Below are 26,830 nucleotides of genomic sequence, written 5' to 3' on the forward strand. Positions count from 1 at the left end.
CTGTGAATTAGAATAGCCCATTGAAGGCACGCTTGGTCCAGGCCGTGTATAGGGTAGTCACCGGAGATTCCGGCCATCTGGACCAATTTCCCTACATAGACTGGTGGTTGGAAATAGCCCAAATCAGGCCTCCTTGGGTCCGATTCTGTGTTACTAGTCAGAAACCGTGTAAGGCCCCTCCACTGCCACCGCCATATGCCCCACTGTCTAAGGATGGGGAACCTCATCTGTCCGATAGCCGACTTCCATCTGTCTCACCCCTACAACCGACCAATGCATTGTTGGAGCCAGAATTGCCAGAGCCAGTGGGAAGATGTCTCAGGTCAGCGACCCAGGGACCAAAACCCTCAGCGGCGATGCAACTGCTTCGGGAGTCAAGGGTCAGGGGGGATCAGTCTTCCAGACTCATCGCCCCACCTGGGTCAACTGTAAACAACTCTTACTCATCCTATTCAACATAAAAGAACACTGGCGGATTGTCACAGAAGCCAGAAAGTGGCTCCAGACCCAGGCGCCAGCTGGACATCTAGACGTAGAAGCCTGGGAACAAGAGGCCTTACCTGATGAGGAACCCTCAAGGAGACCCACAGACACAGAGACACGGGAGAGGGCAGGAGAGAGACAGACAAAGGCATAGAGGCGAAGCCAGATTCTGGGGCGGACAGAGGGAGGCCAGAGAAGCTGCGGGAGACAGAGGCAGTGAGAGACAAAGACACAGAAGAGGAGGGTTTGCATGAGTTGGGCCACTAGGGACCTCTCCCAAGCTAAGGAGCAAGTTTTCTCCATCTAGTCTGAAGGTCTCCAGCCCCTCTGAAACTCTGCCTCTGACCCTGGTGCTAGTCCAAGCCCCAGGCTGCAGGGAGGAGCTTTCCACAAAGCCAACGTGTGAAGGACGCAGTGCCTAGATGGCCTCAGTCCCTCCCAGCTTCAGCCCAGGAGGAGCTGGACAGGCAGCTGACCATGGGGAGCCCAGGGAAGGTCACAGTGGGGAGCAGCAGATGGGGTTGGGCTCCCCACAGCCAGCTGCTCCTGCTGCTGCTGGCCTCCCTCCTGCCCTCAGCCCAGATGGCCAGCCCCCTACCCAGGAGGAGGAAATCACGTTTCCCAAGAAATTCAACGGCAGCTTCCTACCTGGTTTGGGCATGCCTGCTAGGTTGTGGTACTGTTTGCCCGCCTTTGGGGAGACACTGCTGCTAGAGCTGGAGCAAGACCTGGGTGTGCGGGTCGAGGGGCTGACAGTGCAGTACCTTGGCCAGGCGCCTGAGCTGCTGGGTGGGGCGAAGCAGAGCACCTACCTCACTGGCACCATCGACAGAGATCCAGAGTTGGTGGCATCTCTGCACTGGGACAAGGGAGGCCTGTTAGGGGTTCTGCAGTATCAGGGGACTGAACTCCACATCGGGTCCCTGGAGGGAGGCACCCCTAACTCTGCAGAGGGGCCTGGGGCTCACATCCTATGCTAGAAGAGTCCCACCAGTGGCCAGAGCCCCATGTGCAGCAATAAGACTCCTTCTGGGAACCCCAGGCCCAGCCCCCAAGAGCCAAGCGCTTTGCTTCCAAGTAGACCCTGGTGGTGGCAGATGACAAGATGGCAGCATTTCACGGCGCAGGGCTGAAGCACTACCTGCTCACAGTCATTGCGGCTGCAGCCAAGGACTTTAAGTATCCGAGCATCTGTAACCCTGTCAGCTTGGTGGTGACTCAGCTAGTGGTTCTAGGGCCAGAGGAGGAAGGGCCCCAGGTGGGACCCAGGGCCGCCTAGACCCTGCATAGCTTCTGTGCCTGGCAGTGAGGATTGAACACCCCTAAGGACTCAGACCCAAGTCACTGCTGTTTACAGGATCTGTGTGGGGTCTCTACCTGTGACACCCTGGGCGTGGCTGACGTGGGCACTGTGTGTGACCTAGCTGCTCATGAACTGGGCCACGTCTTCAACATGCTCCATGACAACTCAAAGCCTGTGTCAGTCTGAACGGGCCTGGGAGCGCCTCTCGCGTGGATCCCGAGGAGCCCTGGTACAAGCCAGAGGCTTCTCTGCACATGCCTGTGACATTCCCTGGCAAAGACTATGAGGCAGACTGCCAGTGCCAGGTGACCTTCGGGCCCCACTCACACCACTGCCCGCAGCTGCCGCCACCCTGTGCTGTCCTCTGGTGCTCTGAGCATCCCAATGGTCATGCCATGTGCCAGACCAGGCATTCATCGTGGGCCGACGGCACCTCGTATGGGCCCTCACAGGCCTGCACGGGTGGCCGCTGCTTCCATGTGGACCAGCTCCAAGACTTTAAGATCCCACAGGCTGGTGGCTGGGGTCCTTGGGAATCTTGGGGTGACTGCTCTCAGAGCTGTGGGGGCAGTGTCAGGTTCTCCTCCTGGGACTGCACATGGCCCAGGAAGAAGAATGGGCACAACAGGAGGGAGGAAATATAATGAAGGAATGATGGTGGATACTCCTAGACCACAGAATCTACATGCCAGAACAATTGGCCCATTGGTTAGTCCTCCAACAACATGAACTCATCCATCTGGGAAAAACCGCCCTAGAAGCCTATTATCAGCTATATGGTTTGCAAATATTTTCTCCCATTCTGTGAGTTCTTTTTACTTTCTTTCTCTGTACCGCAGGCCGACGCTCCAACCGCTGAGCCAAACCGGCCAGGGCCTTTTTACTTTCTTGATAGTCTCTTGATATAAAAGTTTTAATGTTGACAGAGTCTAATTAACCTATTTTTCTTTTGTTGCTTGTACTTTTGGTGTCACATCTAATAATCCATTACCAAATCCAAGACTAGGAAGTTACACCTATGCTTCCTTCTAGGAATTTTATCGACTTAGCTCCTACATTTAGGTTTTTGGTCCACTTTGACATTTTAATTCTTATTAATGTTGTTGCTGCCCCAGTCCCACCTCACAGCCTGCCCCCATGCTGAGCAAGGGCTCCACAGTGAGGAGAGCCCAGCCAACCACCAGAAGCATGCTGGGGACACTGGATTTTTGCATCACACATCTGCTTAGTGAGGGAAGGAATAATGAATGAATGAGGGAATGAATGAAAGCATCACAGGCTTGTGGCTGAGCAAGGATTCCGCGTCTCTCTCTCTCTCTCTCTCTCTCTCTCACACACACACACACACACACACACACACACACACACACGGCTGAGTGAGACACTCACACACACACACACACACACACACACACACACACACGTGGCTGAGTGAGACACTCCCCAACTTCCCAGCTGCCTCCTCATTCGTTCCCAAAGTGTAAATACAGAACCAGATACACAAACATCGAGTGCATCTTGGAATGCCTTTAATCAGGTTCTGTGGTTGCTGCCAAGTTCCTGGCCCCAGCTGAATCAGAAGGTCCACTGGGAGCGCATTTGTTTCCCTGTTGGTGTGGTTGTTGAGTACAGAACTTCCAGCTGGGATGTAAGAAGGGTCCTTTGGGGTCTGAACTCAGCACAGCTGGCTCATATGGGCCTCTCTCCCAGAGAATGAGACCCCAGACCTGCCAGCCAGCTAGGTGCCCACCCTGAGTGAGACCTTGCAGCAGCCCTCATGAGGGAAACAGGGCTTCACCTCCATTTTATAAGCAGGGAAATTGAGACACTGAGGGACAACAGGCCCTGAAGTTGCCCAGTGACAGGAGAGGACTCAGTCAAAATTCAGGCTCTTTTTCTAACAAATCCAAGTTCCCACAAGGTCCTTCCTTCTGTTTCTAGGTCCTTGCACCCACCCCACCCTTTTCCAGAACTTTCCATGAACTCCAGCTCATCACCTGTGTTTCAGCTCATATACCTTGGGAAGCTCTCCCTGACCCCTACTTCCAAAACAACCCTTCATCTTAGTTCAGGTTGCTGTAATAAAGTACCACAAACTGGGCAGCATAAACAACAGAAACTTATTTTTCATGGTTCTGGAGGTTGGGAGCCCAAGACCAATATGCCGGCAGGGTGGGGTTTTGGTGAGGGCCTTCTTACTGGGTTGCAGATGGCCACCTTCTCACCATGTCCTCACATCGTCCTGCCTTAGGTGTGTGTGGAAAGGACTCTCTCCTCTTCCTTCTCTCATTAGGGCACCAGTCATACCAGATCAGAACCATACCCTTATGACCTTAATCACCTCCTCGAAGGCCCTATCTCCACATAGTCACACTGGGGATTAGGGCTTCCATATGTGAATTTGGGGGACACAATTCAGTTCACAGCACCTGGGATATGTTGCCTGCCTATGTCTTCCCAGTGGGCCCTAAAGGCTAGGGCCCTGCTCGCCAGGCCTCCCTGGGTGCCTCTAGGACCAATGCCCACCCCAGGAAGTGACCATCCACAGCTTAGAAGTTCAGAGTCATCCCATACCAGCCAGGACCAGGGACCCCTGGCTTTTTTCCCAGCAGGAGCCCCTAGGGTGCAGAGTTACCTGTAGGGAGGGGCCTCCTTGTGCCTAGCCCTGGAGAGCCAAGAATCAATGACATAAGGGGCTCTTAAGGGGCTGCTGAGCAGCAGAAAGGGGAGGAAAATCATGAGAAGCATTTCCAGAATCAGTTCCTCAAATGTAAAGTGACACACCTGCTCATCGGGGTCATGGGCTGGGAAATGGATGGGAGTACCTGGAGAGCATTGCAGGTGGTTGCACGGCTGTGAGATGGAACAGCGGGTGAAGCAGCTCAGCCCCTGTACTAGGCTGACCAGAGTCCCCCAAAATTCATGCTGACTTAGAATATCAGAATGTAACCTTTGAAATGGAGATTTTTTGCAGATGTAATTAGTTAAGGCTCTTGAGACAAGATCTTCCTGTATTCAGAGAGGTCCCTAAATCCAACAACTAGTGTCCTTTTAGAAAGAGAATAGAGACAGATAGAGATGGAAACAAAAATCGAGATGATACCACAAGCCAAGGAAACCCAAGGGTTGCTGGCAGGCCCTAGAAACCAGGAGCAAGGCCTGGGACAGACTCTACTTCAGGGCCCCCAAAAGGATCCAACCCTGCCCAAAGACTGATCTTGGACTTCTAGTCTCTAGAACTATAACGGAATAAATGTTGTTTTAAGCCTGAGATTGGACAGCTTGGGAGAGCTGATGACAGGGGCCCTCAAGCTAACACTCCAGGATAAAGAATGAGCTAGGCCCTGGCTGGTTTGGCTCAGCAGTTAGAGTGCCGGCACACAGATAGAAAGGTCATAGGTTGATTCTCGGTCAAGGGCACATACCTGGGTTGCAGATTCGATCCCCAGCCCTGGTCATGCCTAGGGCAACCAATAGATGTGTCTCTCTCACATCAATTTTCTTTCTCTCTTCTCTCCTTCTTTCTCTCCTTCCTCCCTCCCTCCCTCCCTCCCTTTTCCCTCCCTTCCTTCCTTCTCTTCCTTCCTCCCTCCTTCCCTTATATAAAAATAAATGGAAAAATTAAAAAGAATTAACTAGTAAGCCCCAGCCATTGTGGCTCAGTTGGTTAGAGCATCATCCTGTACACCAAAAGGTGGCAGGTTTGATTCTCAGTCAAGGCACATACCCAGGTTGTGGGTTCGATTCCCAATTGGGGCACATGTTTCTCTCTTACATTGATGTTTCTCTCTCCCCCTTCTTCTCTCTGAAATCAATAAAATAAAATAAAACAAAATAAAATAAAAATAAGAATGAGCTAGTAAGGGTCCAAGCAGAAGTGGAGGCTCAGGAAGCAGGGGAGAGGATGAGGTCAGACCAGCTCTGATGGCAGTCACTACAGAGCGGCAGGGAGGACAACAGTGAAGCTCAGACTAGGACAGTATGGGGCCTGGCCAGAGACCCAGGGGTGGTGATCCTATAGTGGACTCACCAAGCAGGGGGTCTTGGCATACAGGGAGCTGCCTAGGGCCCGTACCTAAGACACGCTTCTCTGGAAGCTCCTGGGAGTAACCTCCCTAAACCATGCCAACCCTACCCAAAGGTCCTGAGTATACTAGGTAGAGCAACAGAGATGTGGGGCCTCACTGGGTATATAGCTCAGCCTGGCTGCACACCTCCCTCTGGCCTGCATCTGGGCTCCATATCCACAGGGCTGGAGCAATGAAACTTGCCCCAAACCCCTCATCCAAATGCTGACTGTGGAACCACCGTTGGGTCTGAAGAGGGCTACACAGCCGAGGTTCCCATCCCTGCCCTGTACAAGCCCTGGCTGATCTGGGAGAGGCGTGAGGGGCCCTGAGTGGGAAGCAGGAGAGCCATGCTTTGCAGGGTCCACATGCGACTCAAAGGCAAAGCCCAGAGACAAAGCAGGGCTAATTGGAAGAGCAGGATACCTTCTGCTGTTATCTGATAGAAGCCACACTGCTAAGCAGCTTTTTACATTTTACTATCTGGTACCCCTGATTATATGTCATTGTGTCCTTAGGAGAAGAGGTTGGCTGCCCTGCATGGCACAAGATGACTAGAACATGAGCTCTAACCTCACCCATTTGTAGAGCGCCTGGTTCCTGCAGCATGGTTGAACATGTTCACAGCTGGCCAGTATCCCCTGAAGCAGATGGCTAACCCCAGCACACAACACAACCCTGTCGAAATAGCCAAGGGCACCCAGTTTCCCTTGCAACCTCCAGAAGCTCTCGAGGCCTCCTCAGGGGCTGCTGGCACTGGCATAGCAAGAGGCTCTGGGGAGGCCACATGCTGGATGCTTTTGGCTAGAGGAACTTCCAAGAATGAGGCAAACAGAATTAACTTAACTTCTGAACATGATCAGGCTTGAAAAAAAGACTTGGAGCTGCTCGTTTATACTATGACTGCATTCTCATGTTACACAGTTTCTGGAGCTGATAAGATCACCTCACATGATAGACAGATAGATAGATAGATGATAGATAGATAGATAGATAGATAGATAGATGATAGATAGATGATAGATAGGTAGATAGATGATAGATATAGATATCATTTTTTAATGTTTTTATTTCAGGGGAGAGGAGAGAGAGAGAAACATCGATCAGCTGCCTCCTGTATTCCTCCTACAGGGGATAGAGCATGAAACCATGTGCCCTGACTGGTAATTGAATCAGTGACCCCTTGGTGCATGGGACAACGCTCAACCAACTGAGCCACACCAGCCAGGCAGATCTCTAATATTTTTAAGACCAAACCCCTTGGACACTGCAGCTCACAATTCATTCTGTGCAGCTAATTAAGCTGAGGAAGCCTGGGAATAAAGTTTGGAACAAGGTTAATAATATCTCTTGCCTAGTTAAAAAAAAAAAAAAGAGAGAGAGAGAGAGACAGGGTCAGGACAGTGTACACTCCTAACCTCTGAGCAGCCTCTCTGGTGGCAGAACACTGGAGAGGCACTTCTCTAGAAGCTGGGGGTGGGGGGGACCCGGACCCTGGAGCCCCTCTGTCCACCTGCCACTCTTCAGCACTGTGTAAGTGTCCTGGGACTGCCAGAACAAATTGCCACAACCGGGGGGCTTAAAACAACAGAAATTTATTCTGTCACAGCTCTGAAGGGTAGAAGTCTGAGAGAGGGTATGGTCAGGGCTGGCTCCTTCTGTAGGCTCTGACAAAGAGTCTTTCCCAAGCCTCTCTTCCAGCTTCTGGTAACTGCCAGCAGTCCATGGCATTCCTAGGCTTATAGACACATCACTCCCATCTCCACCTGTCTTCATTTGGCCTTCTCCCTATGTATCTGTTTTGTCTTCTTGTGAGGATACCAGTCACTGGATTTAGGGTCCATCCTCATGTAGGATGACCTCATATTGACTTGATGACACCTGCAAAACCCCTATCTCCAAAGGTCCTGTTCGGACATGAATTTAGGGGGTCTCTCTTCAACCCATCACAATCAACTAATCCTATGTCATCTCGAGTCCCATACTAAGAACCATCACATGATGGCAACACCCCAGACTTCTCCTGCAGCCCTGAGCCCCCATCCAGGTCATGCTCTCTTCTCCCAAGCCTATTTCCTCCACTGTCACTGGGGGCTGAGGGGTGAAGCCCTACCAGCACATGGACCTGCCCAGCACATGTCAGCCTTGGCACAAATGACCAGGACCCTAAGAGGCAGGTGGCCCAAAGTGTCCTCAGAGCCATTTGGCAGCGTCTACTGGGAACATGAATGTGTTCCTGCCCTCTGACCCAATAATCCCACATCTGGGAAGCTCTCCTGAGGGAAACACCACAAACGCAGATTTATGCGAAAAGATGTTCCTGTATCATCGGTCAGCAGAGCAAGGAGCTGGAAACACTGCAGGATCAGCTCAGAAAAACTGAGGACACACTGCCTGAGGAGTGGGAGGTAGATGAAGGGAAGTCATCTCTGCTGCAATTTCTGGATCATCTCCAAGATGGGTCCATGCAGTAGAAGGTGGACCCAGGATAAGGCCAGCCTGCTCCCTTTCTAGAGATGTCCCCCGATAGGGGGTTTGCACTGGAGTGTGCAGGGTACAGTGTGGCTAGAAAGAAAGGAATTCTTTGGAATACAGGAAAGGCCTTAGCAAACCACATTACTGGGGTGAGTAAGCCTCCTGAGCTCAGGGCTGAGACCAGACACCCTGGTTTTTCCTCTCTAGAATAGAGACCCAATGTGAACCTGAAAAAAGACCAGTGTGATGACCCAGACAGGAAGGGATTCTGTGAGGATGGGGGTGCTCCCTGGAGGCCACAGAGAGGGAACCCAAGCTGGACAGAGCTGAGAAAGGAAAGGGAGGGTTTGAAGTGCAGAGGCCCTACAGAGGTCAGAGGTCAGAGGGGAAGGGCTAGGGAATGGGATCTCACACAGGGACAGTGGGTCACAGACATCTGCCCAGCACATTCAGGGGTGTGGAGAGATACCCCCAGCTCTAGGTAGGCCCCCAGGGAAGGGGAGCAGGACGGACAGGGTAAGTGTATCTATGTGTGTCACACACGGGGAGAGAAAACTCTAAACTTGTCATTTTTTTTTGCCTTGACTGAACATACCCTTCAGTGTACACACAGCTTCAGGGGTATGCAAGCACACATCTCTACTTGTGTCTGAGGGAAAGGATCCTTTGCAGTTTAATTTTATATCTCATCACAATTGAATACAGAAACCACCAACTAGGATGCCATTCATGGGAAATAAGTGGATTGCCTCCCAGCAAGGGGCCCCTCGGCCTAGGCAGGGAGCCATATGCAGACATTGCCTCTGTGATGTGTCCCAGCTTCCCTCGGCCTGGCCACATTGAAAACAGCAAGCCAAGTTTCTGACTGGTGCCTGACCCGCCCGGGGACATGGGGTCCCAGATGTGGCAAGGAGACTGACCTTTCTCACACCAGGGTGTCAGCACCACCAGTCTCCAGGATCCCAGGCACCACAGAGTGATCTGCCAGCAGCTGCCTCAGGCCAATGCCAAACAAACAATTTTTGACCAGGGCATCCACAGGCTGACACCCAGCCTTGCTCAGGTTCTGTGTTTAAACAATTTCCCACCAGTAGCTCCCTCAATGCTGTCCCCACCCTAGAATGGCAAGGGCTCCAGGAAGATAAGACAAAATCTAGATGCCCTCATTATCATCAGCCAAAAATAGCTTTTATACTCCATATTTTAGACATAGTTACATAATAACCCCGAGAACCCTTTCGTGGTTGGAGAAGCAGGTCCCTGGGCCTGTCTGACCCACCCTGTGCCCTCAGGTGCCTCATGGCCTTTCCCTGAGTCCCCAGAGACCCCACTGGGGCCTGTGTGGCACCTGCTACAGGCCTGGGGATGAGGAAGGGCGGGCCCTCAGGCTGCCTCACTGTCCTCAGACTCCACCCTCAGCCTGGTGAGATGGGCCCCACATAAACTGTGTGGTCCAATGGACACTTCCTTGGACGGGCCTCACTGTGAAGGAATTGTCCCCCAGCTGGGGAAGAGAAAGCAAAAACAAGGGCCCTGAAGGCAAATACTACAGGTTGTGGAGACAAGACCAATGGTGGCATGGGTATCTGGGCACGCAGACATTGAGGGGAGAGAGACTACGAGGAGATCAGGTTGGAGAGTTAGCCGAGATGGGTTGGAGGAGGGCCTGAGGGCAGCATCGAGAAGGTAAGGGGCAGGCATCACAGACCCTCCGCAGGTCCCCCCTTTTCCTTTAACCCCTTGTCACTTCCATGAGCAAGTGTCACACCTCATCTCACAATGAGATGGCACAGTGTGACCTCCTCCCCAACCCCCATCCAAAGCCCTCTCTGCACACCGCTACCAAAAGCTACTTCCTCTCCTTTTCTTTTCTAAGTTCAACTTGTGTCATGCTCCTATTTGAAACACACCAGGAGGTTTGCAGTTCCTGAACAAGTTCAACAGAGTTACCACAGGATGCAGTAAGTCCACCCCTCAGCACAAAGCCCATGAAATAAAAACCTCTGTCCACATCAACACTTGCAAATGTGTTCACAGAAGCCAAAATGGTAGAACCCAAATGTCCATCGCTGGATGAAGGATAAACAATGTGGTCCGTCCACATAATAGAATATCACTCAGTCATAAAAAGGAATAAAGCTTTGACACACACTACAACATGGATGAACCTTGAAAACAGGATGCTCACAAAAGATGCCAGACACAAAAGCCCACATATTGTATGATTCCACTGATATGAAATGCCCAGAATAGGCAACTCCATAGAGACAGGAAGCAAATCAATGGTTGCCAGGGGTTGGGGGAGGGGAGATAGGGAGTGACTGATCATGGGGACAAGGTCTCCTTTGGGGTTGAAGGGAATATTCTGGAACTAGATAGAGGTGATGGTTCACAACATTTGCCACTGAAAAGTGTACTTTAAAATTGTAAATTTTATGCTTTGTGATATTTACCACACACACAAAAAAAATCCCTGAAGAAATAAAAAGCATCCCCAAGGTTTGGCCAAGGGCCAATTATATGTCAGTGTGAAGGGGAGTGGCAGTTGGAGCCCAGAGCATCCTTTCCCAAGTCCCCACCACCAGTAGGACAACAGTGTGGGTGAGGGACAGTCACCAAGGACAGTGTCCCTGTCCTCAGACCAGTGTCCTCTAACTGAGAAGCTACCATGGCCCCACAGGTATTCGCACAAGAACATGAACTGCTGATCAGAGACCCTCAGCCATATGGCTTCTTGGCCATCGCATATCCCCTCTACAGGCAACCTGCAATGGACAGACCTGCCTGGTACCCATCCCAGGAGTGGCATGGACATCCGTCTGCCGCAACCCAGAGGGCTTGGGGTCACGGGCCCATGTCAGAGCCTGCAACCTTGCAGGTGGGTATGTGGCAGCCACAGCTATGGCCTTCCTGAGGCCTTAGAGTATTTTTTAAAAATGCAAACTCGCCCTGCCTATTTGGCTTAGTGGTTAGAGCATCAGCCCATGGACCACAGAGTCCCAGGTTCGGTTCCCGCTAAGGACATGTACCTCGGTTGCAGTTTGTCCCTGGATCCAGTTGGGGTCATGTGGGTGGCAACCAATCGAAGTGTCTCTCTCACATCGATGTTTCTCTCTCTCTTCCTCCTTCTCTCCCTCCTGCTATATCTGAAGGTAAATGCAAAAATGTCCTTAGGTGAGTATAAAAACAACAACAACAACAAAATAAATAAACAAATACATAAATAAATAAAGCAAACTGGTAGCCAACTCAAAAATATTTATTTATTTATGTATTTATTTGCAAAACAAACAAGTAAATACATAAATAAATAAAGCAAACTGGTAGCAAACTTAAAAAAATATTTTAGATTAACTTAAACATCACAGTTGGGGCTTCTCCTGAAACACTGATAAATGCCAACAACTTGGGGCCTGGATGCCTGGCTGGTGATGTTTTATCAGCCAGAGTAGGGCTGTGGGCTCCCCTGCCCCTCAGGCATGGGGGCGGCATGGATTCCACATACTCCCCAAGCCTGAGCCCAGGCTCTGAGAAAGTGGGTACACCCTGAGGTCATACAACTGGCTGAAGACCTAGGGCCGCCAAGCCCAGCTTATCCATGATGTCCCCTGCTCCAGCACGGCAGCTGTGTGGCCTAACACAAGGCCCAGAGGGAGGAAGCCCCAGCCACCCCCCCCCCCCCCAAACAGACCAACAGGGACAGAAAGGTGCAGAGCTAGCAGACTGCATGTGGGCCAAGCAAGGCCCAGAACGAAGGTCTCACCCTGAGCCAAAACCCCAAAGAAATCCACTGTTGCCTGTCTAGTGTTTAACCATTAGAGGCCCCAGCCACAGGAGATGCTCCAATGCCAAGAAGCCTGTGAAGACCTGTGGAGGGGACAGTTGCAAAGTCAGAGGGGTCAGCAGCCAAGCCCAGAGGAAATAGGATTGCTCAAGAGCTGGAGATTCCTGGGAAGCAGCCTACACTACATCCCCACCCAGTCCTTACTAGAAGGAACAACTCAACACAGCCCAGGAGCCACTCACACTGGATCCTGTCTTTGCCCTTTACCAGTCCCAAAAAAGCCTTTGTGTCTGGCCCAGCTGGCTGATTACCTCCAGGGAGGGTCCACTGGGCACTGCCCATGGTCAGCAGGACAGGAGGCCTGGGCAGGTACCTAGAGACACAGGGAGCCAGTTAATCAGTGGTGCTGGAAAGGAGGCAGCAGGGGAAGCCAGCAGGCCCATGCTGGCTGTGATGAGCTCTGCCACCTTATGTGCTCACCCACAGCATAAACAGGTCCTGGTGCTCCAGGCACCAGGTTGGGCAGCAAATGAAGAAAGGCAGAAGATTCCTGAGTGAGAAGTCATGCAGAAAACAAGCAGTAAATGGTGGGTAGGGGAGGCCAGGCAGCCAAGGAGGGAAGAGTACTCCAGGTGGGAGGCCCAGCAAGTGCAAAGACCCTGGGGTTAGGGTGAACATGCTGAGGGAGGACCAGCACGGAGGGGGACAATGGGGCCAGGCCACCCATCAGTAAGTGATGGGGAGAGAGTAGGGCTCAGAGCCTCTTGAGAGCTCCTCACTATGAGTATGATGAGAAGACACTGGAAGAATTTAAGCCAGAGTGACCTGAGCCATCTTCCCTCGCAGGGTACCCCATGTTGGAAGAGCTGGACAGAGACGCCAGTGGGGGATAAGCAATGGGGGAACGAAGAGCCCATCCATGACAGGTGGGCATGGGGCCCCTGAACCCAGTGTATTCCAGAATGGGGCCTGATGTGACATCTGGAGGCTGAGTAGCCATCCAGGCCCAAGTAAGACCATCTACAGCAGATGTGACATGGAGACTTTCCTGTCCCAGGGACTGTGTGCTCTCAGATCACATGCACCAATGGGTGCACTCACAGCTTTCCACTGGGTCCCAAAAGAGTATCAACAAGCAGCTCACCCCAATTCCCATGCACAGCCTCACATGGACATAGCTCCTGGCCAGCCCTCTGACCCATTCTGTCTGTCCCTCTCTCACCCCTATGCAGGCACTTCCTCCCAGTGTCTCCCTCCTTCCCATCCAGTTTCTCTCTGGATGATTAGGAAAGGTGCAGCTATCTGTTCCCCACACCAGAAGTTGGGACCCCCTGCAGTCTTCCCACCACCACCTTCAGGAAGTCTAAAGTACCTGCAGGGACCAAAGGCCAGACAGAGCCTTCCAGAATCCTGTCCCTAAGGGTATCACCTTTTCATATGCATCGCCCCGCAGGCCAAGCCTCTGCAGCTGCTCTGTTCTCCACCAGGTGTACTTTTTCCCCGCCTCCTGGGCAAATATCATTTGGGGCATCTCTGGGCTCAATGTGGCCCTACACCATGTCCCACCAACACCCACTGCTCCAAAAGTAGCTGCAGCCCCTGTACTTCTGAGCGCCATGAAAGCTAGAGAAGGGACTGGTCAGATGTGCGTCAACCAGGGCATCTCTCCAGCCTGGCACCCATGGCTGCCCTTGACAGGGACCCTCCTGTACCTCCAGCCTTGGCCCTGGAGTTGCATTTCCTCAAACACGGTCCTCACGGTCCTCTGTGTTTCTAGGGCCACTCCTCTAGGGAGGCCCTGAATGCCAAGTCATCAACTTCCAAGTACCACTGGCTACCTTCAGAACCCTCTGTGATAAACACAGGACCCTCCTCCATTCAGCAGCCCCCACCAGGCTCTCAACCTCCTGAATCCTCCACCCCACAGCCCTGCTTCTCTGCCCCTGGCAGACAGTGCCAAGTTTTTCCTAAGTCACAGCCAGAAACTCAAGGATAGTCCCATTCCTCCCTCAGGCCTCCTCATCGTAGCTGGCCTGGCAGTCACCCCTCCATCACAGCTCCTAAGCCCCCCAGGTCCCAAGCCTCCCGCACTTGGTCTTCTCATTCCCCTGACCAATCTTTTCTTAAATTCTTCCTAAACTCAAAGCCAATCCGGATCTCCCCTTCACTATCCCCACAGCCACCTTCAGGATCCCATCTAAGCAACCCAGCTTGGCTCTCAGGGCCATGGGAATCTGGCTCCCGTGCTCATTCTCTCCTCTCTGGTCACCTGTCCCCCACCCAGATTCACCTCACACCACACTCAAGCCCCAGACAACCCCCTCCAGGCCTCTGTAACTTCATACCTATTGTTCTCCTCCCAAAGACCCTTCCTCCCCACTTCCCTCCAATCCCACCACAGAGCTCTCCTCCAGGCAACCCTGGGGGGGGTGGGGGGAGCTTGACCCCACCCTCCCGTAGCCTCCTCTCTCCTCTAAGTCAGTAGCTCCTCAGGGTGAGCAATCAGCAAACACTACTCCCTCTGCAGACCAACAACAATGTGCAGGTCCAGTCCTCATGCACTGACACCGTTAACCCCAGTTATGTGCTTGCCAAGGGTCACACAGCTGGGAGGAGGAGAGCAGGATGTCATACTGTTAAGATGGCAAGATGCCCCAAAGCTATCTACAGTCAATACAATCCCTATCAAAATCTCAACATTTTTTATAGAAATAGAAAGATCCACCATAAAATGTAAACGGCATCTCAAGGGATCCAGAGTAGCCAAGACAATGTTAAAAAAAAAAGACTAAAGTTGGAGGACTCACACTTCCTGATTTCGAAACTTACTACAAAGCTACAAAAATTAAGACACTGTGGCATAAAGACAGGCATATAGACCAATGGAATAGAATAGAAAGCCCAGAAATAAACCCTTGTGTATACGGTCAAATGATTTTTGACATGGGTGCCAAGACATTTAATAGGGAAAGGGCAGTTTTTTCAACAAATGGTACTGGGAAAACGATATCCACATGAAAAGACTAAAGTTGGACCAATACCTTACATCATATATAAAAATTAACTCAACATGGATCAAAGACCTAAAGCTAAAACTATCAAACTAAAACGGTAAAAGCTAAAATTATAAAATTCAGAACAGAGGAAAATCTTTATGACATGAGATTTGGCAATGACTTCTTGGCTATGACACCAAAAGCACAGTCAACAAAAGAAAAAATATGTAAACTGGAGTTTGTCAAAACTAAAAACACTTGTGTATCAAAGAACACAATCAACACAGTGAAAAGCCTCCATTCCCAAAGAACATGAGAAAATATTTGCAAATCATATATCTGATAAGGGATTAATATCCAGAATATATACAAACTACTAAAACTCAACAACAAAAATAAACAATTCGATTAAAAAATGAGCAATAGGCCCTGGCCGGTTTGGCTCAGCGGTTAGAGCATCCACCTGCGGTCCGGAGAGGCCCGGGTTCGGTTCCCGCTGGGGGCATGTACCTCAGTTGCAGTTTGTCCCCGGCCCTGGTTGGTCGTGCCGGTGGCAGCCACTCGATGTGTCCCTTCACGTCGATGTTTCTCTCTCTCTCTCTCTTCCTCTCTCTCCCTTCCACTCTATCTGTGCAAAAGGTGGAAAAATGTCCTCGGGTGAGGATAAAAAAAAAAAAATGAGCAACAGGCCAGTGTGGCTCAGTGGTGGAGCACTGACCCATGCACCAAGAGGTCAAGGGTTTGATTCCTGGTCAGGGCACATACCCAGGTTGGGGGCCTGGTCTCCAGTGGGGGGCATGCAGGAGGCAGCCAATCAATGTTCTCTCTTATCAATGTTTCTGTCTCTCACTCCCTCTTTGTTCCTCTCTAAAAAAAAAAGAAAAAATCAATAAAGAAAAAAAATTTTCAAAAAAGGGCAAAGGATCCCTGGCCAGTGTAGCTCGATGGATAGGAGTATTGTCCTGTACACAGAAAGGTCTCAGGTTCAATCCCCGGTCAGGGCACATACCTAGGTTTCGGGTTCAATTCCCAGCCCCAATTGAGGTGTGTGCAGGAGGCAACTGACTGATGTTTCTCTCTCACATCTCTCTCTCCCTCTTCCCCTCTAAAAAATCAAAGAAAATTGTCCTCAGGTGGGGATTTTTAAAAAAAAGGGGGGCAGCCCTGGCCAGTTTGGCTCAGCAGTTAGAGTGTCGGCCCACAGGCCAAAGAGTCGAGGGTTCGATTCTGGCCAAGGGCACGTACCTCAGTTGCAGTTCATCCCCAACCCTGGTCAGGGTCATGCAGGAGGCAACCAATCAATGTGTCCCTCTCACATGGATGTTTCTGTCTCTCTCTCTCTCTCTCTCTTTCTCCCCCTCCCATTCTATCTGAAGATATCTGAGAAAAGTATCTTCAGGTGAGGATTAAAAAAACAAAATGGGCAAAGGATTTCAATAAATACTTCTCCAAACAAGATTTACAAACAGCCAATAAGCACATGAAAAGGTGCTCAACATCATTCACCACGAGGGAAATGCAAATCAAAACCAAAAGATGCCACCTCCAGGATGGCTATAATTTAAAATAAAAAAAAAGAAAAAGAATGTAAAATAACAACTGCTGACAAGGATGTGCAGAAATCGGAACCCTTGTGCACTACTGGTGAGAATGTAGCTACTATGGAAACCAGTATGGAAGTTCCTTGAAAAATTAAACATAGAATTATATGACCCAGCAATCCCACTCCTGGGCATATAGCAAGAAAGAACAGAAACAAGGATTCGAAAAAATATTTGTATAGACAGTTCCCAATTTACAATATTCAACTTTATATAACAGTGTGAAAGCAAAACAAATAATAAATTACATGAAATATTTAACACTTTATTATAAAACAGGATTTGTGTTAGATAATTTTAACCAACTGTAGGCTAATGTAAGAGTTCTGAGCACATTTTAGGCTATGCTAAGCTGTGTTTGGTAGGTTAAGTGTATTAAATGCATTTTGACATATGGTATTTTCAATTTACCATGGGTTTATCAGAAATTAACCCCAGCATTAAGTCAAGGAGCATCTTCATCAATCTATACACCCATGTTCACAGCAGCATTATTCACAATAACCAAAAGGTGGAAGCAACTCGTGTCCATTGAAAGATGAATGAATAAACAAAACGGCATACATACATGTAATGGAACACTATGCAAACTTAAAAAGGAAGGAAATTCTGACACCTGCTACAACATGAATGAACTTGAGGATATTATGCTCAGTGAAATGAGCCAGATACAAAAGGACAAATACTGTGTAATTCCACTTATATGAAGTCCCTAGAGGAGTTAGATCCATAAAGACAGAAAAAAGAATAGTGGGTCCCACAGGATGGGGGAGGGGAACTGGGGAGTTAGTGTTTAATGGGGACAGAATTTCAGTTTTGCAAGATGAAAAATTCTGGAGATGGATGGTGGTGATGGCTGCACAACAATGTAAATGTGCTTAATGCCACTGAACTGTATACAGTCAGCCCTCGTTTATCGCAGTTAATCAGTTCCAGACTCTACCGCGATAAATGAATTTCCGCGAGGTAGAATTCTTTATATATAGTCGTCCCTCATTACTTCACGCTTCCAAAAAACTGTGATAGAGTGAAGCCGCGAAAGTCGAAGCATAAAGTCGAAGCACAAAGTGGCGAGGGACGACTGTACTTAAAAATGGTTACAATAGCCCTGGCTCAGTGGTTGGAGTATTGGCCTGTAGACCTGAAAGTCCCGGGTTCGGTTCCCGCTAGGGGCACGTACCAAAAAAAAAAAAAAAAATGATTACAATAGTAAATTTTGTTATGTATATTTCACCACAATTTTTTATTTATTTATTTATTTATTTTTATTATTATTATTTTTTAATCCTCACCCAAGGACATTCTCCCGTTTTTGGTTCAGATGGAGTGGGAGGGAGAAAGAGAGAGAGAAACATCGACGTGAAAGGTACACATCGAGTGGCTGCCACCCACACAACCCAACCAGGGCCAGGGACAAACTGCAACTGAGGCACATGCCCTTAGCAGGAACTGAACCCGGGTCTCTCTGGACCACAGGCCGACGCTCTAACTGCTGAGCCAAACCGGCCAGGGCTATTTTCTATTAAAAAAAAATTTTTTTCTTTATTGATTTTAGAGAGAGGGGAAAGGAGAGGGAGAGAGATAGAAACATTGATAAAACAGAACATCGATTGGCTGCCTCCTGCTTGCCCCCCACTGGGGATTTGGCCCTCAACCTGGGCATGTGCCCTGACCAGGAATCGAACGGGTAACCTCCTGGTGCCTGGCCGATGCTCAATCACTGAGTCACACCGGCTGGGCTCACCACAATTTTAAAAAGGAAAAATATAAAGAAAATTAGCACTTCAGCCTTGCTGTTTTGGCTCAGCAGTTGGAGCATCAGCCTGTGGACCAAAGGGTTGTAGGTTTGATCCCCAGCCCCCATCAAGGTCATGTGGGAGGCAATCAATTGATGTATCTCTGTCACATGGATGTTTCTTTCTCTCTCTTTTTCTCTTTCTCTTTCCCTCCCTCCCACTCTATCTGACGATAAATGGAAAAATATCCTCGGGTGAAGATTAACAAAACAAAAAGCAAAGAAAGAGCCCTGGCCGGTTTGGCTCAGCAGTTAGAGCATCGGCCTGCGGTCCAGAGAGACCCAGGTTTGGCTTCCACTAAGGGCATATACCTCAGTTGCAGTCTGTCCCTGGCCCTGGTTGGTTGTGCGGGTGGCAGCCACTGGATATGTCCCTTTCATGTCGATGTTTCTCTCTCTCTCTCTCTTCCTCTCTCTCCCTTCCACTCTGTCTGAACAAAAAATGGAAAAATGTCCTCGGGTGAGGATAAAAAAAAAAAAGAAAGAAAATCAGCACTTCACTTGTGTGAGATTCCTACCCAAAACATACCACCTTAGCCCAATCACAAGAAAACATCAGGCAAACCCAACCCTGAGTGATAGACTACAAAATGATTGTGCAGCCCTGGCCAGTTCTGTTCAGTGGTTAGAACATCAGCCCTCGGACCAGAGTCTTAGGTTCTATTCCATTTAAGGGCATGTACCTTGGTTGCAGTTTGATCCCTGGTCCTGAATGGGGTTGTGCGGGAGGCAACCAGTCAATGTATCTCTCTCACATCGATGTTTCTCTCCCTCTCTCTCTCTCCCCCCTCCAACACTATCTGTAGACTCTTTTAAAAAAAAAAGACTGGGCAGTTCTCTTCCAGGGGCTGAAGGTCATGGACAATGCAGAAAACCTGAGCAATGATCAGATTGGGGGGACTGTGACAACATAATGTGGGAGCCTGGAGGAGATATATACTAGGCCAGAGACAGGTCACCAGGGGACTTCTGGGGAAATCTAAATGCAGTCTGGAATCTAGTTAATAGAATGTGATAATGCTGCTGTCCTTGTTGTATCTGCCCACCCTGGTCACGTGAGATGTTCAGTCAGGGGCTATGGGAACTCTCTGTGCTGTCTTTGTACCTTTTCACTAAATCTAAAATTATCTCAAAAGAAAAAGTGAGAAGAAATGAATACAAAGGACACTGAACAGACATTTATAGTAGTGTCGCCCTGGCCGGTTTGGCTCAGCGGTTAGAGCGTAGGCCTGCGGTCTGGAGAGACCCGGGCTCGGTTCCCGCTAAGGGCACGTACCTCGGTTGCAGTTTGTCCCCGGCCCTGGTTGGTCGTGCGGGTGGCAGCCACTCGATGTGTCCCTTCACATCGATGTTTCTCTCTCTCTCTGTTCCTCTCTCTCCCTCCCACTCTACCTGAACAAAAAGAAAAATGGAAAAATGTCCTCGGGTGAGGATAAAAAAATAAATAAGTAGTGTCATGGCATCTGTCACATGTCAAGTCATGGCACATGGGTGTTCCCAGTAAGACTCTGCTCTTATGCTGCTCCATGGGCACCCCTGATGCTGGCCAGGCACAGGGAAAGCACTTCGGGAGGGCACACTATCTAATCTGAACAACTCTACAGTGGGAAACTGAGGCACAGAAAGGAGTCATTTGAGGAAAGTTAGCAGAGGCAGAGTCCAAACTATAGTGACAATCTACTTGGCCAGGTGCTGAGGGGGCCTCAGGGTGAGCTCTTGGGCACAAGTGGCCCCAGCAGGCCTCCTGTTAGGGACCCTCAGGGCTCCTCCCTCTGCATTTGCTGAGCCAGCAGCAGGAATTAGTGGCTGCATGCCACTTCAGGCATAAAGGAGGATGCTGGCCCCATAAATCACTCTTGAGGCAGTGCATTGATTCTTTGACAATTTAATGAGCTGCTCCTCTCCTAATTATAGCTGTCAAACTCAGTTTGCTTGAAAGGACAGAGAGATAGAGACAGTACAATGCTCACAGGTATGAAAAGACCCCTGGAAGAGGGCAGCAGGGATCTGTCTCTTCAGTCACCCGAGAAACAGTGAAATTGACCTCACCATGAGGGAGGCTCTTTAGCCAGAAGGGCATGGACACAGTGGCCACTCTGAGCCTCCGGCAGGATGAACAGCTCTCATGTCTTTGTGGGGTGCACTCCACCTCCCTGTGTCCCCAGCTCAAGGACTGGCAGCCCTGCAGAGCCAGCCCTGGGCAATTTGCCTCCCAGAGACTTCCACTTGAGTGACCAGCTGGCATGCACGTATCTACCTCCACACCCAGGTGAGCTGTATCAGATGCACAGAGGAAAGGGGAAGTGCTTTGAGTTTTCTGTTTTCAATTTTCATCAAAGTTTTGAGACACAAATTATTTCTTTTATTTATTAAAAAAGGCATGGCAGAACACTTCCCTGCAACCTCACGTGGCAGGGAAGGATAGTGTGCAAGAGCTTTCAGGATCTTTTTCCCTTGACAGGGACCCCCAGGCACTGGACACTCAGAAGACCACCGAGCTCCAAGTCTGTATCTGGGAATAGGGTGAATGGGGCACACATACTTGACAGCCAATGAAGAAGAAAGTCTGTCCTTTTCTGTAGACTCACCCTGTGGACAGAAGACCATGCTCTGGATTTGGGGTGAAACCCCCATGACCAGTGGGGCATTGGGATGGACCTCAGAGAAAGAGAAATTTCATGTATGGAATTAGGGCTCAAGGTTTCCTCTCTGCTTCAGAAATGACTTTCCTTGTACAGGGGCCACCAGAACATGAAGGTGAAGCCATTTAATATAAACCTCCCTGGCCTAGCTGGTGTGGCTCAGTGGTTGAGTGTTGACCCATGCACCAAGAGGTCGCCCACTTGATTCCATCAGGGCACATGCCCAGGTTATGAGCCCGATCCCCAGTGGGGGGCATGCAGGAGGCAGCCGATCAATGTTCTCTCTCATCAATATTTCTATCTCTCTCTCCCTCTCCCTTCCTCTCTCTACAATCAATAAAGAAAAAAACTGTTTAAATATAAATCTCTCTGTTCACACCCCTGGGAATCAGGTTTCTGATTTCAGGTGAAAGAATGGTCAAGTCAGCAAGTCCTGGTCTGTACCAAGTCCAAGTTCATTCCCCTAGTGCCACCCTCTCTTGGGAGACACCTGCCCCAACACCTTCTCAGGTCCCTAAAGCCCTCTCCTCACTCTCCCCAAGCCTGTCCCTATATGGTGGTTGGGGAAGTCTTTGCTAAACCTGCATCTTATGTCAGGTCCTGCTCCTAATTTTATAGGAGCACCCCCAATCCCAGAACCCGGCCCATGAGGAATTACCCACTGAGCTCAGCCAGCCCCTGGTCCCACAACAGGCTTCACACTCCCCACCTCCATGGCTCTCCTCATCCCCAGGGGCTCAGCCCCAAATGTCACCTCCCCCAAAGGACCCCCACCCTATTCCACTCTTTCAGAGCTGTGACCTCAGGGCCACGGCCAGGGACCAGCTAGTCACTGGCATGGTTTCCTCTGAGGGAAGGGCTCCATCTGACTTGTTCTGTAGGGCGTCTCCAGGACCCGGCACAATGTGGCTGCTCAATGAACACCAACTGAAGGAGGGGCTTTTTCATCCAAACCCCAGACTCTGCAGGGCACCTCATGGGGGACCTCGCTGGAGGACCAAGAACTTGTAACATTCTCCCCAGGGTCCTCCTGCCCCTGCTTGCCCCAGCCCATCCTGTAACACACTGCATGTAGTCAATACAAACTCAAAGTTTCTCCCTGAAGTTGTTCTGCAAACTTAAACTCCACAAAGACCACCATACTACCCACCTGGCTCCATGCCCCTCAGTGCCTGGTTCACTCTCCCAGATGGAGAACAGGACCACATGCCACACTCCCACTGCTTAAAGAGGGAGCCTGACAGCATAGTGGGAAACCTAGAAGATTAGAGTGAACGGGAGACAGGCCTGCCCTTAGGGAGGTCACCATCCAGTGTCTGCTTAGCGCCTGCTGGATGCCCACTATGTACTTGCTCAGTGTCAGCTGAGTACATCTTGTGTGCCTGCTGTATACCTGCTGGACGCTTACTGACTACACATGTGCCTGCTGTGTGTCCACCAAGTACCTGTTATGTACCTGCTGCATACATGTGCCTGCTGAGCATCTGCCAAGCACCTGCTAAGCATCTGCCAAGCGCCTGCCATATGCCCATCTAAATGTCACCCTAGTCCAATGAGGTGGAAACCACTGTGACTCCTGCTCCATGGAGAGGGAGTGAAGCCCAGAGGGGATGTCTAGGTCTAAACTCACCCAGAATGAAGCAAGAAGCCTACTGCAGGGCCCTGCTATGCACCAGGTGCTACAGAATCCTCTGTGCCCATCTGAACAGCCTGAAAAGGAGGCCCTGGCCGCACTTCATTTCCGTTTGGCAAATAATAAATATTGACTCTCTCCATGTCCTTGGACTGTGAAGCATTTGGTGGGTTCCTTGTTTGTGAACCTGGACCCCCATCTGGCCGGTAGCACCACAGCCCTGCTCCACCAGGGTACACACCCCTGCCTTGGGGCTCGGCTGGACATGGTGGCAGGAGGGATGGGAGAAGAGGGGGTCAGAGACAACCTGGACAGAAACAAAGGGCTGTTCCACTCTACAAGCTCCAAGGTGAGATGGGACTCTTCTACCCCTGCCCCTTTCTCTCTGGGTCCCCCATCACAGCCAGGGAGCCCCTGCCGTGCCTTCTTTCCTCTCATCTCCCAATAAATGCTGTCATTATCATCCCCGAACTACCCCAAATCAGCCTTCCCTCTATTCTCACAGTGGGCCACAGCAAGCTGCTGTGCTCATCCCTGTGCCTGGCTGCTTGTATGCATGGAATGAACACATATCTGGTTTGTAAAACACCAGGGACCACCTCCAAGGTCCTCAACCAGTGGCTATGAACTGAAGTTCAACATACACCACGGTCCTCTGTGGCTGCATTAAGAAATACACAGGTCCCTGGGTCAGACACAAGTTCGAACCCAGCACTTCCACTTACAGTGAACCATGAGACCCTTTACACCTCAGTTTCTCATCTGGGCAATTTGGGGAGCAACAGGCTCTTCCTCTGGGTCATTGCAACAACCCACAGGATACATGCACATGGACTCCAGCACTTCTGGTCATTCATCTGCCATCACGCTGGAACTCTCCATGGTTCCCCATCACCCATACACAGAGCCTGGCCCAGGGCCCTGCACCACCCAACTGCTTCCCACCTAGAGCTCTACCCATGCAGCCTGTGCTCCCTGAACCGTTTCCTCAGCACACAGGGTTCTGGCAGCAAAGAAGGCTCTGCCCCACCCTGACCAGCCGGCAAACTCACAGAGCAGTGTGGATGGGAGAACACATACAGCCACTAGGTTAGTCCGGCCTGGGTCCAACCCTAGCTCTCCCACCTCTAACACTCTCCGAGCCTTGGTCTCCCCCTCTGTAAACCAGAGAGGATACATGCCCTCAGCTGCTGGGGATGTTGTCAGATACCTCATGGAATTGGAGACCTCCACCCACCCTTCTGTGCCCGCATAACCCCAGCACATAGAGGGGTATACAACAGGGCTACTGGGGCCAGCTGGTTCTCTAGGGTAGGGCTGTGCTGGGCAGTGTAAGGAGTTGAGCTGTATCCCTAGTGACCACCACCACCACACAAGTTATAATAACCAAAATTTACTCCATGTGTTTACAAGTGCCCCAGAAACAGAATCATCAGGGAACACCCATTTGTGATGCTCCCCTAGGACTGCACTCAGGCCAGTACCTCCCAGGCCAGAACCCACCCCTGACCTCTGAATGGCATTTCCCAGAGGGTCCTATTTAAACTTTTTTTTTCCAATCCTCACCCAAGGATATTTTTCTATTTATCTTCAGATAGAGTGGGAGGGAGAGAAAGGGAGAGAGAGAGAAACATTGACATGAGTGGGACACAGCAACTGGCCGACCCTCTCCCCCCACAACCCGCCGCATGACCCTAACCAGGGCTGGGTATGAACCACAACCGAGGTATGTCCTTGGTCGGAACTGAACCTGCGACTCACTGGTCCGCGGGCCAACGCTCTACCCCTGAGCCAAACTGGCCAGGGCCCCAGAGGGTCCTATTTAAAAAGAAATCCCCAGCCCTGGCCGGTTTGGCTCAGCGGTTGGAGCATCGGACTGTGGACCAGAGAGTCCCGGGTTCGGTTCCCTCTAGGGGCATGTACCAAATAAATAAATAAATAAATAAAATAAAAATAAAAATAAATCCCCAGGCCCTGGCCAGTTTGGCTCCGTGGTTAGAGCATCAGCCACGGACCAAAGAGTTGCCAGTTCGATTCCCATCAAGGGCATGTACCTCAGTTGCAACCCAACCCATGTGGAAGGCAACCCATGTGTTTCTCACATCGATGTTTCTCTCTCCCCCTCCCTCCCTCCCACTTTATCTGAAGATAAATGAAAAAATATCCTGAAATGAAAATTTAAAAAATAAAAAAATAATAAAATAAAAATAAAAGGAAATCCCCAGTACCAAAGACTAAATCCCAGGTCCTGAAGCCGTCACCTCCTCTCACTGGAGCAGCACTGGAAGGAGCCCCAGGCCCTGAGCCGAAACCAGAAAACTCCCCAGCGCAAAGAGCAGCAGAGAAAGGCCAACAATGCCCAGGATGGCCTGGCAGTGTAACCTAATTAACCCGACCAGGACCAGAAGACTCTGCACAGACAAGAGTCACCTGGCACAACGCTGGTGACTACAGCACCCAAGCAACCCGGCAAGGCCTACATGGCAGGGTACTCAGACACCCACCCAGAATTCAGGCCCTCACACCGGACCTGCAGAAGCAGAAATTTGTGGGAGTCCAGGAGTGATGTTCTTCAGCTACCAAATGGTTCAGAGGCCCCTGAAAGTGAGAGAAATGACTCTCACCATCCTCCCAATCTTCCAAGTTGCTCTAGGTCAGCAAGTCTCAAACCGCAGGGAGACCCATTGGCCAGGAGCAGCAAACTCCTTCTGTAAAGGGCCAAATAATAAATATTTTTGCCTTTGCCTCTCCAGCCTACATAGTCTCTGCTACAATGACTCAACCAGACATAAGCAAATGGGCATGGCCATGTTCTAAAAAACATTATTTACAAGAACAGGCCCAAGTAGCCGAAGTGGGCTCTGTGAGCAATAAAAGGTTCTAGTTTGTGCTTTTAATTCCTTGTCCTGGATACGTCATGTGTGCTCATCTAGGGGCTAAACACCAGCTTTGCCTCTTCCCAGCTGGGGCCTCAGTTTCCTCATATGTACTGAGTGGGGGGAACATCTCCTCTCCATGGGCGAGTGAGCAACAAGAACAAAGGTTGAGCCCTGGCCAGTTTGGCTCAGCAGTTAGAGCGTCAGCCAGCAGTCCACAGAGACCCAGGTTTGGTTCCCACTAAGGGCACGTACCTCGGTTGCAGTTTGTTCCCAGCCCTGTTGGGGGTTGTGCAGGAGGCAGCCACTCGATGTGTCCCTTTTGTGTCGATGTTTCTCTCTTTCTCTCACTTCCTCTCCCTCCCTCCCACTCTATCTGAGCAAAAATGGAAGAATGTCTTCGGGTGAGGATAAAAAAAAAAAAGAATAGAGGTTGAGGCCCTGACCAGGTAGCTCAGTTGGTTAGGGCATTGTCCCAGGATACCAAGGTCTTGGGTTCAATTCCCAGTCAGGGCACATAAAAGAAACCAATGAATGCATAAATAAGTGGAACAAATCAATGTTTCCCTTTCTCACTCTAAAAATCAATCAATGAAATGTTAAAAAAGTAATAATAGAATAAAGGTTGAGTGAAAGCCACATGGTGTCAGGCAGGGAGCAGGAACAGAGAGTATAGAGGGCAAACTTTAACCCTCACCGTAGGATTACAACCCCAAACCCTTACCTCATGACCCCACCACAGCCTGACATGCTCTTGGTCAGTTCCTGATGGGCCCCCAGAGCCTTGGCTCCTGCTGTTGTCCCTCTGGCTTATTCACCATCACTCCTGGACCCACTGTGAAATGAGGTCCCTAGTTCCTGGTGGTAGCTGAAGGGTCCACCTAGGCCTTGACAGGCAACATGGTACGACTTATGAGCTGACCAGAGAAGGGCAAACATGCACACCTGCAGATGATCCCCAGGCCCACCATCTAAAGATGATTTCTGAAAAACAACATTAAAAAAAAAAGCCCTGGCCAGTGTGCCTGAGTTGGTTGAGCACTATTCTATGCACTAAAAGGTTGCCAGCTCAATTCCTGCTCAGGACACATGCCCAGGTTCTGAGTTCAATCTCTGGTTGGGGTGGGTACCAGGGGCAACGGATTGATGTTTCTCTCTCACATCAATGTTTCTCT

General features: G+C 50.3%; 1 protein-coding gene and 1 pseudogene across 2 annotated transcripts in view; one reads left to right on the plus strand and one right to left on the minus strand.

The window, feature by feature from the left end:
• CRTC1 (CREB regulated transcription coactivator 1) overlaps nucleotides 1–26,830 on the minus strand; it is a 69,542-nt gene that overhangs the window by 35,389 nt on the left and 7,323 nt on the right. The gene's annotated exons all lie outside the window — the stretch shown is intronic.
• LOC118616413 lies at nucleotides 1,027–2,430 on the plus strand (annotated as a pseudogene).

The sequence above is a fragment of the Molossus molossus genome, unplaced genomic scaffold (genome assembly GCF_014108415.1).
Source record: "Molossus molossus isolate mMolMol1 unplaced genomic scaffold, mMolMol1.p scaffold_m16_p_4, whole genome shotgun sequence".
NCBI lineage: Eukaryota > Metazoa > Chordata > Mammalia > Chiroptera > Molossidae > Molossus > Molossus molossus.